Source organism: Balaenoptera musculus, chromosome 1 (genome assembly GCF_009873245.2).
Source record: "Balaenoptera musculus isolate JJ_BM4_2016_0621 chromosome 1, mBalMus1.pri.v3, whole genome shotgun sequence".
In the NCBI taxonomy this organism is placed as follows: domain Eukaryota; kingdom Metazoa; phylum Chordata; class Mammalia; order Artiodactyla; family Balaenopteridae; genus Balaenoptera; species Balaenoptera musculus.
This window is the reverse complement of record NC_045785.1, coordinates 74980328-74996368: the sequence shown is the minus strand read 5'-3', so window position 1 is coordinate 74996368 and position 16041 is coordinate 74980328. Positions and strand designations below refer to the sequence as shown.

The 16041-nt window shown below is 39.9% G+C and overlaps 1 protein-coding gene across 2 annotated transcripts in view; it reads left to right on the top strand.

The window, feature by feature from the left end:
* Positions 1–16041, top strand: part of DDAH1 (dimethylarginine dimethylaminohydrolase 1) — a 254667-nt gene that overhangs the window by 50856 nt on the left and 187770 nt on the right. The gene's annotated exons all lie outside the window — the stretch shown is intronic.

The following is a 16041-nucleotide window of genomic DNA, read 5'->3' as shown; positions in this document are numbered from 1 at the left end:
ATCAAGGGGAGGGGGTTGGTCCTGTGATTCCCAAACTGTGTTCTCTCAAAGTGTTAACTGTATTAGTAGGCATGCAAAAAATGATTCCCTAGTCAAACAAGTTTGGAAAGTCCTGGGTTAAACATAGTTAAATGGATTTCCTTATTGTACAACCAAACAATAATCCGCCTAGTCTCAATTCCAGCCCTGCGTCTTTTTAGCCATAAGACTTTAGGTGGATTGGTTAACTTCTTCTGTTTCCCCAGTTGTCAAATGGGGATAGTAATGGTACCTTCATTGGTTTATAATGATTTAAATGAGTTAAAACTTGGTGGCTGGCTTGGAGTAAGCACTATATAAGTGTCAACTCTTATTAATGTGGTGGAGGGAGCACAGGAAGTGGTGTTATTAAATCGCAGCTGTGGACTTTAGGCCACAAAATATCTTTGAGGCACTAAAGATTGTCTATAAAGTGGGAGCAAAAATACCTACTTCCTCAGCTCATTGTGAGCAATGTAATGTACATGACAGATATGGAAAACATGAAGCATAGTACAGTGTGAAAAGTACATGGTAGATATACCATGGCAGGTATGATTATTCCCTAAGTCTCTATTAATATTATTCACTAAAATACATAAATGCTGGGTTGATGGCATGGTGAGACTTGCACAGACTGAATATAAAATCAGTAGAAAGCAACTTGTGTATTGACATGGAGTATCCTGAGCTTCTGCGTTTTTCTGGCTGTTTGGGAACAGTGGGGAGAAGTGGAAATAAACCTCTGTCAGGGGCCTGTGTCTAGTTCAGGGTAAATATGAACCTGAACTGATTCAGGCCTAAAGAGCCAGGGTTGAGAGAGGCTAGATGTGCCTGGATCACGGGCAGAAGTCCGGCTAATCCCAAACTGTTAACTGTGATAGTAGGCGTCACCTTTATGTATGGTTTCACTCATCAAATAAATTTGGAATGTCCTGGATTCAACATGGTTAAGTGATGTTTCTATTGTAGAACCCTTCAGATTCTTTGATCTGTGAATGTGATACTTTAATATGAATTTTGAAACTTTAGGAAAGGAATATGCTTTGCAGCATTTCATAAATCAGTCCTTTTCTTTCTTCATAAGTGTCTTGTGGAATTGGGGTGCCCTAGAATACACTTTAGAACAACTGACCTAGGGCAATTGTGCATCCTTCATGTTCACGTCAGTCCTTAGTTCTCCCAAAAGGCTGCTAACGGCCCGATATACCAACCAGGCTTTCTTCGTATCAGCAGGATTCAGCCTTGACTTGTTTCTAGCAGTGAAGTGGTACATTTAAACCTGTAATAGGTTGAACTACATGAAACTGCTGCTATTTGACCACTTTTGACCTATCAAAATGACAGTTTCATGTGGTTCCAAATAATAGGATAGTGACTGCAAACGCCATGCATGTCCACCTGGTTCAGGTGTTCCTTCCTAATTATACCTGGACTAGTGTTTAGAGACTGGATTATCCCATTTTGTACCTGCATTGAACAAATGTATGTAAAGCATATTATATACCTCAGACAACACTGTCCATAGCAATTTACCTGTAAGCTATTACCTACCTGCCTCTCATTTTAGCAGTGAAATACTCGCTGCAAACAGTTTGGAGGAAGATGAGGCAAAAATGACGCCTGAATTTTTCTTTCAGCCCCTGAGTGCCCCCACCTCTGCTGCTTCTGGACTTTCCAGATGCTTGGGTCAGCGGTTTCCACCTGCTCTGAGACTTCCAGGGTGACTCTCATGGAGCTGTAACTGTAATTAGATGCTGGCTGCAGGCCCCCTGGAAGTGGGTTCCCTGCTGGCCTTGGTGGAGAGGGCTTGGCACTTGCCTCCTACTGGGCCAGGTGTATCGAGAAGGTTGACTCTTGAAGGGGGCTACAAGTTAAATGGGTGATTAATTAAAAATCTGTTCACTTATCTGTTCTTTCCCTCAACACATGATTGTGGGTGCTCCCCAAATATGCCCAGTTCACTGTGCTAGTCTGAGGAGGCAGTGGTGGACAAGGTCGACTCCCTGCCTTCCCTCAGCGACTTGGAATCTAGCAAAGGGAGGCGGAAGTCGGCAGGCAGGTGCAGCCAGGCGTGGCGAGCATGGCGGTGGAAGAGTCAGGGAAGCCGGGAAGAAAGTGGGTGGGGACGGGGGCCAGGAGGACATGCTGAGCATTGTGTAGTCAAAATTCCCTGCTCTGGTGGGGAAGAAGTTGTACAGTGTTTCCACCCCACCTGTCTGATACTGAGAAGAGGTCCTGTCCTGTAGGCAGTTCTCAAAGGGTCACTCTTATCCAAACATTCTGTCTGTCCTGCTGTCCAGGGAATCCACATTGTGGTCTTTGGGGCTTTAAAATACCTATCGTTCAGCACCAATTTGTGAACTCTGTAGGCAGCATCGAGAAAAAGGGCAAGTCGGGCCCATTTTAATTCATTGAATATGCAAAAATAAAAATTTACAAATCAGATATGTCAAGGTGAAATACACAGTCGTTTCAAAAATAGACTTCTTGATGTTTTCAGCGTACTGCGTTCCGACCAGCCCGTCAATACAGAGCTCTGTATTAGGGAATCATTCACACTGCAGAGTGATTCTCCATTTTCACAGATGGAGTTACTGCAAAGTTTCTCTAATAATTACTCTTTTTTGGTAATTCATGTCTGATCTTATCTTCAGAGGTTAAATTTACCATCAATTCTAAGGAGCCATTGAGTGCCCAGAACCTGATTCTGCATTTATCCTCATGCTGCATATGGCCTTTTGATCATTCTGAAGTGAGCTAGTAGAAGTCTGCTATGGTAAAACCTAGAATTTTACTCTAAATTTTTGTATTCTATTAAATATCATTGTCTTTCCCTTAAAAAATTTGGGGGTCTTGGAGATGGGATGGCTAAAGAAAGGAAATGGCTTAATTAAGTTTGAAAGGTTGTGTAAATGTTATTTTAAATGAAGAAAGAGATTACATGACTATTCTCATTTTTTAAAAGTTAATATTCTCCAGAATATGATAACATAACAATAATGATCATAATTAGCTTAAGTCAAAGATAGAGTTCTTTTATTAGCACTCATGTATTTCCTTGAATCATGTCAAATGGATATCCATATTATTGCATTATAACATTTTATTTTCCTTAATAGCATTATGAAATTACTTAAAAGGCCAGGTAAAAAATGTTTCTCAAATTCCAGGTCATGACCCATTAGTGCATAGGAAAATTAATAAAATGAGTCATGATGATATTTTATACAAATGAAAAAATAGAACAGAAAATATCAGAGTGCATCACACTTTGAAAGGGTAGGTTTTGTTTCATATACATACTTTTTTATATATATGTATATATAGCATAATAAACATATAATGTGAGTGTGCTGAATCAAAAATTTTAAATGTATTTCTTACTGTAGAATGCAGACAGAAAGTTTGAGAAATCTTAAGATAGAGAATGTTCAAAATAAAAAGTAAGAAAAAGACCATGTTACTCTACACACTAAATATTATTTTAAATGCTAAATATCTTTATTGAAGCAGTGTCCTAAGCCTTAGCAAATTTACAGTTCTAATATAAAAAGAGGTATTCAGGCAAAATATATTCATATACATGTATGTGTATGTGCATACAAACACTTACCTATATATAAAAATTTTAAAACCTTTAAATATATTTAAAACCTTTAAAATATAATTAGAAATAGAACTTCCCATCCTATGAATAACCATTGTTAATAGTGTAAATCAAGTGTGCAGTTATGCTGATGTTTTAACAGTGTTCACTCACTCATATACGAAGCTAAACGGTGTGGAAAAATTTACATGTAGTTGCTACATTTTTAGTTTAAAATTTAAAGCCTATTTAGCACCTACCCTCTCATTAGCCTGGGACTATAGTAGATGGTCTGTGTGATGCAGCTGCAATGCAGAAAGAAATTCTGAAACTGCATTTAATGGTTGAGAAGAGTCAATCTTATGCCTCATCTTAATGGGTTTTTTTCCCTGATCGCTCTCTGATCTGAATCGGTCTTGCTGAACATTGTAACACTGCTTTGCTCATTCTTCATTGTGGACCATATAGGCTACCTGGGAACTCTCGGGACTAAAAACATTCCAGACATTCCTTAACACAATGTTCCTCAAAAGGTTGGTTTCTTAGGATCCGGCAGGAGCACTGCCTGCATAAGCCTTTCATTAGCAGCTGCCTCTTTGCTCTGAAAGACTTGCTTCACTCAACTGGAAGTCCATCAAACTAGCTTTTAGAGGGGTAAACCAGGACACTGTGATTCTCGGTAAAGAAGAATCAATCAGTGGGACCGAGTTTCCAGCAGCACAGTGAAGCTACACATAGATTGTATATCTTGGTATGATGTGTGTTTTCTTTGGAAAGAGGCATTTAAATGAAGTCTCCTACAGCAAAAGCTTGGTCCCCCAGAACCAAGAATTCAAGAAATACAAATTCTACCCTGGAACTCTTATTAGCTGCCTTTCTTATAAAAATAATTACAGGATGCACCATTTCCCTCCTTTTCCCTATTAATATTTCCGAATGTGCCTTCCTCCCTCCCTTCTCTCCTCTTGCTTCTCAAATACTTCCTTTGAAGTTCTCTAATTCTCTTTTTAGACCAGAACACATTGATATGAAGCATTCCAGGGTTGAAGGTTTTCAAGGCGAACACAAAAACCAAGAAACTTTTTTCACATAGAACTGGGTCCCTTCACATTCTTTCTGGCCGATGGGCTATTCACTGCCAACCTCAGGGGTTTGGTTTGCCTAGAATTCTCTTTAACTCAGCCCCTCCTCTTGGTTTCCACATTCCTTGATAAACACAGTCAAGCTCAGCATCTTTCTCAAAAACACAAAACCCTAGTGTAAGGGCTTATGCACAATTCTCACTCCATGAAATATGAGTTCTTGGCCAAGTGTTATAGCCTGTGATCACGCAGCTCGATCTGGGTGATCGGACCAGTGGAGTTTGTCCTCAGACCCTATTCCTTCTCAGTGACCCATGAGGTACTGAACAAACTAGAAGTACTCTATATTCAGCCTGTGACTGACTGCCAATGAAATGTGACTCAGCACCCGGGGACTCATCACAGAACGAGATGATTGAGAAGCTAAGGGATCATTTCACACTCCTAATGTACAGTATGATAGATGGAAGGAAAGCCGTTAGCTTCAGGGATGAGCGATTTTCTCTCCCCATCTCTCCCTCCAGGTAGCTGTTGGCTGGGGTTCACAGAAAGTGCTGTTAAAATGAGAGTAAGGTGGGCAGTGCTTTTCCTGTAGCACGTATAGGACACGTGCATTTCCACGTCCTTTGTTGCCTTATTTGTTAGTCACTTTTCTGGTGACATTTAACCAGAGGCCTTTTGACTTTGGAATCTGTGACAGAACTTTCTTTCTTTCTTTCTTTCTTTTTTTTTTAAATTGAAGTACAGTTGCTGTACAATATTATATGTTACAGATGTACAATACAGTGGCTCACGATTTTTAAAGGGTATATTCCATTTATAGTTATTATAAACTATTGGCTATATTCCCCGTGCTGTACAATATATCCTAGTAGCTTATTTTATACCTAATAGTTTGTACCTCTTACTCTCCTACCCCATATGGCCCCTCCCCCCGCCCTCTCCCCACTGGTAACCACTAGTTTGTTCTCTATATCTGTGAGTCTGTTGCTTTTTCGCTATATTCACTAGTTTGTTGTAATTTTTAGATTCCACATGTAAGTGATACCATACAGTGTTACATCTTTCTCCGTCTGACTTATTCCACTTAGCATAATGTATGGCAGAATTTTCAAATGCTGGCTTTGAAATAGAGAAACTCACCTAGACAAGTCCTATAAGATGTTGTCACCTAAAAATACCCCTAGTGGATCATTGGGAGCAGGAAATGAAGCAGAGATAGCAAGTTCATACTGACTTTTAAAAGAGTCACTATGGAGTGTTTACAAGGATCCCACAGATGACTAAAATTAGTTTGTTTATTCTGCACAGCATTAGCCAGTGCTGACTCAAGATGGTGATACAAGCAGTGTTAAGCTGTGAGCTCACCAGGAAACTCATTCCCTAAAATTATTCTCTGACAGAGAAAGACCCCTAGTTCACATCAGTGGATGGCAGATGAGGTATAAATAGTAACTTGTTATGCCATCACTCAGAAGCTGTGTTTTCTGCTTGTCTCCAGATCTCTGTTTCTTGAAAATGTGAAAGCCTCCTGATCAGTCTCAGTGTGGTGTGTGGTGTGTGTGTGTGTGTGTGTGTGTGTGTGTGTGTGTGTACATCATCCTTTTAGTGGTGCAATACAATAATTGGAAAAAAAAGGCTAAGTGATCTGGTTAGGATCATTTCAGCAACTCACTGACACTTAAAACTGAGTTTTGGGCCCTATAAATGTCCTATGAGCTGATAAGCGTAAATGGTCAATTGATTAGAAACATGTTCAGATAGGTGTAGGCAGAGAAGGCTATGTAGTCACGTGTGTTGCTGGGGTGGCTTCTTTGTTACGAAAAATGTTTTTCTGTGTATAGCTGACCCTTAAACAACATGGGTGTTAGTGATGCTGATCTTCCTTGCAGTCAAAAATCCACATATAACTTATCGTGAGCCCTCAGTATCTGAGGTTCTTCCGTATTCTCAGTTTCAACCAACTGCAGACTCTGTAGTACTGTAGTATTTATTATTGCAAAAAATCCACGTATAAGTGGACCTTCACAGTGCAAACCCACGTTGTTCAAGGGTCAAATGTGTTTAAAGGTCAGCTTATCAGAATAAAGCTGCATCCATACTCTACTGAAGTTACTGCTTTGGTTGATTCACTCAAGCAGTCAATTCCATAAAGAAAGAAATCCTACAAATCAACCATTTAAATAAATGGGCTAATCAACCCAGTAAAAAAGTGGCTCTAGCATTTCTGTACCAGCCCATAATCTGTTATGTTCTCTCTTCATGGCTGATTTTTAAAAGAGATTCATACAGATTTTCTACAGCATTCATTGCAGGACACAACTAAATATTCTTTATTGTGTGCCAGAGTCATTTTGGTCCTAAACCATTCTATTTCTCTGTAGGTGCCCATTCTCTGCCACTGATAACTTTCCCCCATCTGCTTAATCCATTTTCTGGCTTATTAAGTACTGGGATTATTTCTTTAGTGACAAAGCCTTCAAACTATGCATCACTGATTTTCTATTTTTGCAGCCCTGGAATTTTCCTTGTTGGGACACTGAGTGCTTTATTTCTAATTAGGCTTTCCTTCTTACTCATATTTGGCTTTGCTTTATCAATAAATTACACAACCAATAATTAGGAACAGGATCCCAGCGTGTGCTGCAAACACGATTCCCAGTCAGTCACTGGCGGGAAAGAAGGGGCATTCAGGGAGAGATGGAATTCGGACTGCAATGCAGGCAAGATGACTCTTGGGCTTGATAATGGAATGAGAAGTTGTTCATTTTTAAGCAACTTACTCAGGTTGGTGGTAGTTCTCTTTTGTAGTCAGATGAAAGTTTTTAGTAGAAACCATCCCCTTTTATTGGCTATTTCCTTTAAAATAGCCTTTATACCAAGAGGCAGCTTTAGAAAAAGCCGTTGGACCCGTCTGCTGTAAAACCAGGGTTGAGCAAAATGCTCCAGAAGTGAAGTATTTTCTAAGATTCTATTCTAATACCTCCACCTCCATGAAGTCTTTCCTAATCTCCCCTGCTGGGAACCATGTCTCCATCCTATCAACTCCCACAGCACTTTGAGACAATCCAGGTAAGGTACTCAGCACAGAGCCTGGTGTAAAGCAAGCATTGATTATTATTGTTCCTGTCTCTATGTATTATGTATCACCTTCTGCTGGAGGGTCTAATGAAGCATTTTATCCTCAGCAGTGACTCACACTTTCCGGTACCTCTAAGCATGTGTTGAATGAATAATAGATTGTCAGTCCATCTCAGGTATATATGACCCTCAGGCTTGACATTCAGTAGACACTCAATAAGTACAGGGCTAATGAATATTCAATGAATGGATATAAACAAAAAAATCCACCACCGAAGTTCAGCTTTTATGTTCACAGGGTTAACTTTCCTAGTCTCCTGTTAGTGCCAAAGACATTGAACAACAATAACTTTACTCCTGAGCCCAGTTCCTATAAATGACCTACCAGTTATTTAAATAACTGGCCAACTAGCTTCATCGGCATGTCCCATATGCAGAGTAAAATAATTATGGCTAATACTTGTTGGGCGTTTGCTTTGTGCCAGGCTCCGTTCTGAGCACTTTACATGCACTCACTTATTAAATTCTCGCTGCAATCTGTTCTAAAGACAAGGCACTGAGGCACGATGATGTTAAATCCTTTGCCCCAGGTCAGGCACTTGACAAATACTGCATGGCAGCTGGAACTGGGCTGGAGTTGCAGATGAGTTATGGTTTGATGGCATATATCTCCCTGCTTTGTGCAAAATGTAAAACAAGAGCAAATGCCGGAAGCAGTCCAGCCAAGATGCTGCTGCCCAGAGGCTTTATGTCTCTCTCAAATACCTCTCTGCTTTCCTCTTCATTGAAAGTGTCCCAGGTAGAGAGGGAGAGGAGGGCCACAGAAGCTGTTGCTTGGCTTGTGAGCACAGAAAATGTTTACTTCATGACTCAGACTCCGTACCTTTGTAAGGGTCTGCTCCATCAGTAAGCACCACCCTGCCTCACCTACTCCCACTTTCTCTCTCATACTCCGATCTCTCCCTGCTCTTCCCTTAGCTTTGAATTTTCCACTTCCCTACCCTCCTTCAATTGTCTGGGCCCTACAGGTCAGTCAAGATTCAACTTAGATGACACCTCTTGCTGGAAGCCCTCCCTGACCATCTCAGACAGGTGTCAGATCCCTACAACTCCTTGTGTACCCTCCTATCCTGGCTTATCAGTCTACATTGTAATTATTGGTTTAATCATCTCTGCTTCTAGACTGTGAACTCATCAAGGGTGGAAACCCTGTCTTGTCCACTGGTATCTGGAGATCCCAGTGTCAATTCTGGGCACAGAGGTGCGTCATAAATATTTGTTGAATGAACAAATAGGTGAATAAATAAAAGTGTTCCCTTGCAAGTTTATTCCACTCTGAAAACGTTACATAAACCAACTGCAGGGACTCTGCATATCCATATTCAGATGCCTGAGATTGGCCAGAAGGACACAGGCAAGAGCAACAGGTTAGAGATATTATTTCTTTGACCCTATGTAACAGAAAGAAAATATCCCACTATCCAACCCAAGACCATAGGCGTAAATAATGTTTGATGAGGGAAAAAAAATAAGCCTGAAAAATTTGTGGCTGGAAAAAAATGTTTCAAGCAGCATTTTATTTTTCCCTTCTGTGGGCTTGTTGTATAAATTATGTGTGAGACAAATATGTGATAGAGAGATTCAGTGGTAATTACTTGTTCTCAAATGTCTGGTTAACCACGCCTCTTAATCCCACATACAGTAGTTTAGCACAGAATTAAATTCTGCCCTTTAGGCAGGATCAGCATCTGGAGTTTCGTGTTTCTGTAGTTTAAATGTTTTTTTCCCACTATTTGTACTTTTCCATTTAGAATAAATGCACTGGGTGTGTGTGGGGAAATATAAATAGAATGGGATTTTTATGATTCAACTCATCATCCTTATTGGTTTGTGGTCGATTTTTGTAGATACTAATTTTTAAAATTACCTATCTCTAATTAGTTACAGGAACATAGTTAGAATTGCTGGGCCACTCTCCTCTAATGAATCTAGAATCTTCTCTTTGCCAATAATCAAAGTCTTTAATTTTATAAAGGAAAATCATTTCCTTCAACCTTTACTCCCAAAATGCAGAGACTTCATGGGACAGTGTTGTTTGACATAATTAGGGAGAAAGATTTTTCCCTGCTGCCATACATAGCAGGAATGGGGGAGGGGAAGAGGCATTGATCTAATTAACTGGGGACTCTCTTGCCCCCGTACCAGTGGTAGTACTTATTTATTCATTCAACATCCATTAATGTTCACTGTGTGCCTAGAATGTCCTGGAAGCTGCTATTTACTGGCAATATAAAAAGAACCAAGACATGGTCTCTGTCCTCAAGGAGCTTACAATGGAGTGGGAGACAGTTGTATAAATAACTGCCATCAAACAAGACAAGTCTTACGTGGGAGTCTATACAAAGTGCAGCAAGGCTTTAGGAGAAGAATTTAAGCTGGCTGGGGAAGTGAGGGATGTGGATTCACAGGGAGGAGAGCATCTGAGCTGAGACGTGCAGGAGCAGGGGTTTGCCAGGCAGCAGAGCCGGTGACTGAGTGATGGGGGAAGGTGCTCTAGACACAGGGCTGAGAAAAGTGTGTCCTTGGAATCTTTGGGGCTTTATGATCAGTGACATGTGGCCTGTGACCCACCTCACAACTCACAGAGGCACATCAGTGTGAGGCTACCTGGGGAAGACGCTGAGGTTGGTGAGGATCTGTTCAGATTGGCCTGGAAGGGGGTGGGGGGCGACGGAGAGAGTGGGAGAAAGAGGGAGAGAGAGACAGACAGAAAGTGTGTGTTAGTTCACTCTGGCAGCCATATCAGGATGAGGAGGCAGAGGCAGCAGGACCTGTGCTGTAAGCCACAAGATCTGGACTGACTCAAGTTTCCAGCGCGTGGTCATGGCCACCTACATCCTCCCAGTACAACTTAGGCTGAGCCTTTCACGCAAGTTAATTTGAAGGCAGAAAGAGGAATTTAGCCCAACATTAGAATATTCTGATGGCGTGAGGTGGGATATTTTCAAAATAGAGTTTACTTTTTGGAGGGAGGATATTTGTGTGTGTTAATCTATTAAATAATGTATTTAACCTTAGAGAGGTAATTCCAACACTTCCAACAGAGAACCAACCGAGGCTCCTTCATGGTTCTCCATCAGCATTTCCCCTTTTTCTTCTCTTTTTTTTTAAGAATATCAGTCAACCCTTTTGTTTTTTTAAATTTATTTATTTATTTATTTTTGGCTGTGTTGGGTCTTCGTTGCTGCGTGCGGGCTTTCTCTAGTTGCGGCGAGCGGGGGCTACCTTTGTTGCAGTGCGAGGGCTTCTCACTGCGGTGGCTTCTCTTGTTGTGGAGCATGGGCTCTAGGCACACAGGCTTCAGGAGCTGTGGCACGTGGGCTCAACAGTTGTGGCTCGCGGGCTCTAGAGCGCAGGCTCAGTAGTTGTGGCGCACAGGCTTAGTTGCTCCGCGACATGTGGGGTCTTCCTGGACCAGGGCTCAAACCCGTGTTCCCTGCATTTGCAGGCGGATTCTTAACCACTGCGCCACCAGGGAAGTCCTCCCCTTTCTCTTGAAAAGCAGTTCATAAATACCTTCTTCATGCTTTACACAAAGTAAAAAATTATGGCTCCATTGGAGCCAGCAAAAATATAGGGAAGAAGGTTATTTTTATAGTTCACATAAAATCTGTGATGTCAGATCTATTCTTCCAGTAGCCTAAATCTTCTATTTAATTGTATATTGACATTTTTCTGTGCTTATGTCCATGTAAGTACTTATGTCTGTTTCCATAGCTCTTCAGAATTTCAGGAAGGAAATTCTGCTCCAACCACCCTAATCTACTACTGACCCCTGTGTTCTGTTGATGAGGTCCCTTTGTGCCATGGCACAGTCCATTTTCCTATCTGAATTGTTCCATCTTAGAAATCCATGAACCTCTCCTTCTTCAGAATCTGGCTCAAAATTAAATTTCTCTGATAAATTTAATCACTATTCCAATTGTTTCTTTGTTTCTTGACAACATTTATCAACTATTAAAACTTGCATATAAGTTTCTGTTTAAGCCTTCTTGAACATTTTAATGTACATATTTTGGGCATTTTCAAACAGTATCATCCTTAACCTAGTGTAAGTGTTCAATAGATGGTGACCCAAACTGATGGACAGAAAGTGGAAACACATTTTCATCTGTCTGTCCTAATTTTATGTTTACCTCTAAAATTTCAGAATTTTTTTCTAGAACCCAAAGTACTTGTTGCGTCAGGACATAATCTCTATTTCTAACTTCTCAGTACAGTTCTATAAAAATTAAAAAATATATATTTTATATGCACAGAAAAGTACAGAATATAAAAAAACCAGAATTTTAAAAGGGAAATATCCTCTCATATATGTTCTAGATGTTTTATTTTTGTTAGAAAGAAATAAAATATTAAAGATATAATTGATATCCCTTTTGTAACCCTCTCTTACACTATTTCCTTTCTTTTCTTCCTAGAGGCAACCATAGTCCTGAAATTGGTGCTTTTACTTCCCATCTCTGTTCCTATGCTTTTACTAAATATGTATTTTTCCATACTTAATATATTTATTAATGTTTGTGTTTTAAAATTTTACCTAAAATATATCTTCACATATCTGGATTTTGTTATTTTTTCCAATCTAAGAATCTCTGTATTTTATTAAACAGATGTAATCTATTCATATTTATTGTGATTATTGACATGTTTGGGATTGGAATTTTTTACTTACCAACATTTTTCAATGCTTTTTTTCTTCTTTCTTGTTATTTTATAAGTAATCATTTCTGTATTTGTTTGTTTGTTTGTTTCCACACTGTTTTGGACAATAAACACTCTATCTTCCTAATGTGGTTACCACTTTAAATTTTAAAATGTGCATCATTAGAAAAACTCCAAGTCTGTACTCACCTTCTCAATCTTAGTCTCTTGGTATTCATCCAGACATTTTATTCCCTATACAAATACAAATATCTTTTTTCTTTCTAAGAAAAATGGTTATACTATACACACTCTTCTATAGCTTACTTTTCTCAAATATATCTTTTGAACATTTTTCTATGTCAGTAATATGGTTCTGTCTCTTTTTCTTAATGGCTACATAGTAATGATGATGATGACCAACATTTGCTGAGTGATTACTCTGTGCCAAGAGTTTCTCTCATCTATAGTTTACAAGAACCATATGTGGAAGAAGCTCCATTTTGAAAATAAGGAAACTGAGGCTTAGAGGGGAGTGGTAGGTAAAATAATGGCCCCCAAAGATGTCCTCGTTTAAATCCCTGGAACCTGTGAATGTATTACCGTACAGGGCAAAAGGGATTTTGCAGATGGGTTAAAGGTTAAGACCTTGAGATGGGGAGATTATTCTGAATCATCTGGGTAGGCCCAATCTAATCACTTGAGTCCTTAAAAGTAGAAACTTTTTTGTCTGGGTTAGAGAGAGAGACAACAGTAGAAGCAGGGTCAGAGAGGTGACAGTGTGAGAGGGATTCAGTACTCTGTTGCTGTTTTTGAGACGTAGGGGTCTACATGCAGGGACCAGCAAGAGGACTTTAGGAGCTAAGGGCTGACCTCAGCTAACATCCAGCAAGGAAACAGAGCCCTCAGTTCTACAACCACGTGGAACTGAAGTCTGTCAACACCTGAAGGAGCAAGGAAAGGGGTCCTCTCCTGGACTCTGAAAGAAGGACCCGAGCACTGCCAACACATTGGTTTCAATCCAGTGAGACCCATACCAGACTTCTGACCTACCAAACTATAAGATAATGAATTTGGGTTGCTTTACACCTCTAAAATTGTGGTAATTTGTTATGATGGCCGTAATAGAAAACAAATACAAGGAACCACAATGAGAAATTTACAGTGAAATGGGAACTCAGACTCAGGTGATCTGACTCCAGGATGTGTGTACAGCTAAATCATTATTTATTAGCCAGTCCATATTGATGGGCATTTAGATTGCTTTCAATTTACAGTATGTCAGACAATGGGACAGTAGCTTTCCTGATATCTATATCTTCAAATACTTTAGCTAGAATTTCTACAGGAAAATTTCCTAAAAGTGAAATTATTGGGTCAGAGGAGAATCACATTATTTTTATAAATACTGCCAAATTACCTGGCAAAATGTTCCCAATGAAGCTCTTAGACTAGAACTGAAATCAGCAGGGAAAGAATTAACAAAAATTATGGATGGATCTGGGTTATTGGTGACCATTTCAGCAAAGAAAAGAACTGAAATGATCAAATAACTGAAAGTGCCTTTCTCCATTTTAACTGGAGGACATGCAGACATCTGTTCCAGAAGAGTTCCTCTGGCTTTGTCTTCTCTCTGTGCATTGTGGACAAATTCACTTTGTGCTTTTACTTTTGAGTCTTGCTTTTTGGCCTTTGAGGCAATAATGACTGGCAAAAATAAATAGCCTTTTCAGTAAGGATCCCTTGTGCTACACATACATTCTAAAATACTCTATTACTTCAACTGAGGCTAGATTTTCTCACATGCACAATAGGTACTTTAAAATACTAATAGCATTTCATTAATTTTGAGTGATAGTCTTCTCAGCAGGGCCCTAGAACTCAACTTATGGAAGAAATCACTGGTTAAAGAAAACTAACATAGCAACCAGCTCACGTGTATGGGCTCTGTGACTAGCTGGCATTTTATGGGAGTCACCAAAGCAGGCCTGATAAGATTTAATGGCCAATTCCTCACGTGACTCTACATCAAAACAACCTCTACATTGCTGGAAACAACTTTTACTTTCTTTGGGCATCTTAACCCTACTCATTTATCTGGAGAGCGGTCTCCTTCACTCCTGGCTTACACCAATGCTTTTGTTGTGCTTGTAGATCTGATAGCATCCTTTTTTCCCAGGCTCTTTCTTTGTTCTAGAACTTCTTTATCTCTCACTCTACTGCCTCAGAGATTTTGGTTCTCTCCTTATGCTGTGATTTTTCCAACTTTAGAGTTATGAAAACTTTGACTCAATTGTTCTGCTTGTTTTTCTCTCTTTTGCTCAACTGCTAGATCCTGGGACATTGTCATAAACATCCTCATGGCTGTGAAATGGAAAGATGTCTAACTAATGATGTTTGTTTGTTTACTTATTTATTTATTTTTGCTTCATTTTTACCTAGGAAACCAGACTGGAAAATTTGAATTCTGATTAAATTTGGGGTATTATAATGAATAATAATACCTCCTATTTATTGAACATTTACCATGTGCCTGATACTATTAATTTTTTTAAAAAATGCTTTAACTTAAAGTCTTCAGGGCCATTCTGTGAGGTAGGTGCTACTATCATCCCCATTTCACTGTTGAGGAAATCGAGGCTTTAAGAAGTTAGGCAATCTGATCCAGGCTGTGTAGTAGTAAATGATAAAGCTGAGATTGAAACACAAGCTTGTTTGACCAGTCTGTACTCTTAACCACTATACCAGAATGTTCTTTGGCATTTCAAAATCATTTGTAAGCATACTTCCAAGAACATTTTTAACAGAAAAAAGTTAAACACAGAGCTACTTAGTTGTGATGAAGTAGAAAGAATACTGGGATAGGAGTCAAATGGGGGAGTCTCAGCTGTGTCCTTAACTAACTGAGCAAGTCCCCAGGCAAGTCGGTTCACCAGCCCCTCCCTTATCTTTTTTTTTCCCCCCCGTCTGTAAAAGTGCCAATCTTCTAGCATTCTTTAAAAAAAACTTGGGGCTTCCCTGGTGGCGCAGTGGTTGAGAATCTGCCTGCCAATTCAGGGGACACGGGTTCGAGCCCTGGTCTGGGAAGATCCCACATGCCGCAGAGCAACTGGGCCCGTGAGCCACAACTACTGAGCCTGCACGTCTGGAGCCTGTGCTCCGCAACAAGAGAGGCCGCGACAGTGAGAGGCCCGCGCACCGCGATGAAGAGTGGCCCCCGCTCGCCGCAGCTAGAGAAAGCCCTCGCACAGAAACGAAGACCCAACATACCCAAAAATTAATCAATAAATAAATAAATTTATTTAAAAAAAAACAAAAAAAAAACCCTTGATTTCCTCTTCTTTAATTTTTCCTATACTAAGATAGATGAAATCTGCTGCTCCCATATCATTTGTGACAGTTAAGGCTGGTATCAAATGAGTCAGTTGGCACAGGGCTACTTGTTCTGTAAAAAGAAGAAAAAAGCAATGATTAAATGCCACACCCCCTCCCCAGGCAGAGAGCAAGCTAAGCATAATGACTCAAGTTCAAAGCCTAGAAAATCTAGGAGGAAATGGGGTGGATATA